Source organism: Pteropus vampyrus, unplaced genomic scaffold, assembly GCF_000151845.1.
Source record: "Pteropus vampyrus isolate Shadow unplaced genomic scaffold, Pvam_2.0 Scaffold217, whole genome shotgun sequence".
In the NCBI taxonomy this organism is placed as follows: domain Eukaryota; kingdom Metazoa; phylum Chordata; class Mammalia; order Chiroptera; family Pteropodidae; genus Pteropus; species Pteropus vampyrus.
In genome coordinates, this window is record NW_011888998.1 from 3,748,312 (window position 1) to 3,750,904 (window position 2,593).

The window sequence follows — 2,593 nt, forward strand, 5'->3', positions numbered from 1 at the left end:
AAATTACTAAGAGTAATGTCAGAGAGTTTACTGCCTATGTTTTCTTCTAGGAGTTTGTTGTTTTGGGTTTTACATTTAAGTCTTTAATCTATTTTGAATTTATTCTGTATATAGTGTAAGAAAGTGGTCCAGTTTAATTTTTTTGCTTGTATATAACCAGTTTTCCCAACACCTTTAACCCATTGTATATTCTTGTCTTTAACCCATTGTATATTCTTGTCTTTAACCCATTGTTTATTCTTGCTTTTTTTGGTTGTAGATTAAACGACCATATACATGTATACAGAACATCTCTATTTTGTTTCATTCATCTATGTATTTGTTTTTATTACTATAGGTTTGAAGTATAGTTTGACATCAGGTAGTGTGATACCTCCAACTTTGTTTTTCTTTTTCAAGATTGTTTGTGTGTATTTCTTAATTTACACATGTAATTACACATGATCTTCCTACTTTTGCCTTTTAACCTTTGTATTAGCTTTATAGTTTGTTGATCCACTGCTTTTATTGTGTGTTTATCTTTGTGAAAGGTTTGTTTTCTTCGCGATATTTTCTTATTCATATTTTTGATCACTGTTTTCTCTTCTTTTTCTTAAATAAGCCCTTTTAACATTTCTTGTAATACTAGTTTGTTGGTGATAAAATCCTTCAGCTTTTTTCTTTTTTGGTCTGGGAAGCTCTTTATTTCTACTTTGATTCTAAATGACAGCCTTGTTGGGTGAAGTAGTCTTGGTTGTAGGTGTTTGCTTTTTATCACTTTGGATATTTCATGCCAATCCCTTCTGGCCTGCAAAATTTCTGTTGAGAAATCAACTGACAGTCTATGGGAGTTCCCTTATAGGTAACTAATTGTTTTTTTCTTGCTGCTTTTAAGATTCTTCTTTTGTTTTAAACTTGGCATTTTCATTATGATGTGTTTTGGTGTGAGCCTCTTTGAGTTCATCTTGTTTGGGACTCTCTGTGCTTCCTGGACTTGCAGTCTGTTTTCTACACCAAGTTAGGGAATTTTTCAGTTATTATTTCTTCAAATAGGTTTTCAACCATTTCTCTCTCTCTCATCTTCTGCTACTCTTATAATGCAAATATTGTTATGTTTGATGTTGTACCAGAGGTCTGTTAAACTATCCTTATTTTTAAATTATATTTTCTTTATTTTTCATTTATTTAAGCATTCGTTTATTTATTTATTTTTATTAAATTTATTGAAATAACACTGGTTAATAAAATTATAAAGATTTTAAGTATACAATTAAAAAAATACATCCACGTATTACATTGTGTGTTCACCACCTAAACTTAACTTTTCTTCCATCAAAATATATTTGACCCTCTTTAACCCTGTCTACCTCCCTCCCTCCCCTTTTCCTTCTGGTAAACACTAAACTGTAGTTTATGTCTATGAGTTTTTGTTTGCTTGTCTTGTTTGTTTGTTACTTTCAGTTTTATATTTCCCATATGAGTGATATCATATGGTTCTCAACTTTTTCTGCCTGACTTATTTTGCTTAGCATATTACCTCAAGATCCACCCATGTTGTTGCAAATGGCAGTATTTCATCTTTACTTATGGCTGAGTAATATTTCATTGTATATATGTACCACATCGTCTTTATCCAATCATCCACTGAAAGACACTTCAGTTGTTTCTATGTCTTGGCCACCATGAACATCGGGGTGCATATATTTTTGTGGATAAATGTTTTCAAATATTGTGGTAGATACCCAGAAGAGGGATTCCTGGGTCAAATAATAATTCTATTCTTAATTTTTTAAGGAAACTCCATACTGTTTTCCATAGCACCTGTACCAATTTACTTTCCTACCAGCAGTGTATGAAGATTCTTTTTCCCCCACAACCTCTCCAAGAGTTCTTATTATTTGTCCTGTTGATGATGGCTATTATAACAGGTATAAGGTTGTATCTAATTATGGTTTTGATTTGCATTTCCCTAATAACTAGTGAAGTATCTTTTCATATGTCTGTTAGCCATTTGCATGTCTTCTTGGGAGAAATGTATGTTCAGGTCCTCTGCCTATTTTTAAATTGGATTGTTTGTTTTTTGGTAGTTGTGTTGTATGAATTCTTTGTATAGTTTGGATATTAGCCCCCTATCGAAGGTGTTGCTTGCAAATATTTTCTCCCATTGAGCTAGTTGTCTCTTTGACTTATTGATGGTTTCTTTTGATGTGCAGAAGTTATTTTGTTTGCTCTAGTTTCATTCATTTATTTTTGCTTTTACTTTCCTTGCCTTTGTGATCAAATTCATAAAATCGTCTCTAAAACCAAGGTCTATGAGTTTAGTAACTATGTTTTTTAAATGCAATTTATTGCTTCAGGTTTTATATTCATGTCTTTGATCTATTTTGAGTTAATTTTGGTGTATTGTTACAGATAGGGGTCTAGCTTCATTCTCTTGCATGTGGCTTTCCAATTTTTTAGCATCATTGCTTAAAGAGGCTTTCCTTTCTCAATTGTATGTTTTTGGCTCCTTCGCTGAAATTTATTTGCCCATATATTTGAGCGTTTATTTCTGGGTTCTTGATTCTGTTTTATTTATCTTCAAGTCTGTTTTTCTGCCAGTACCATGCTGTTT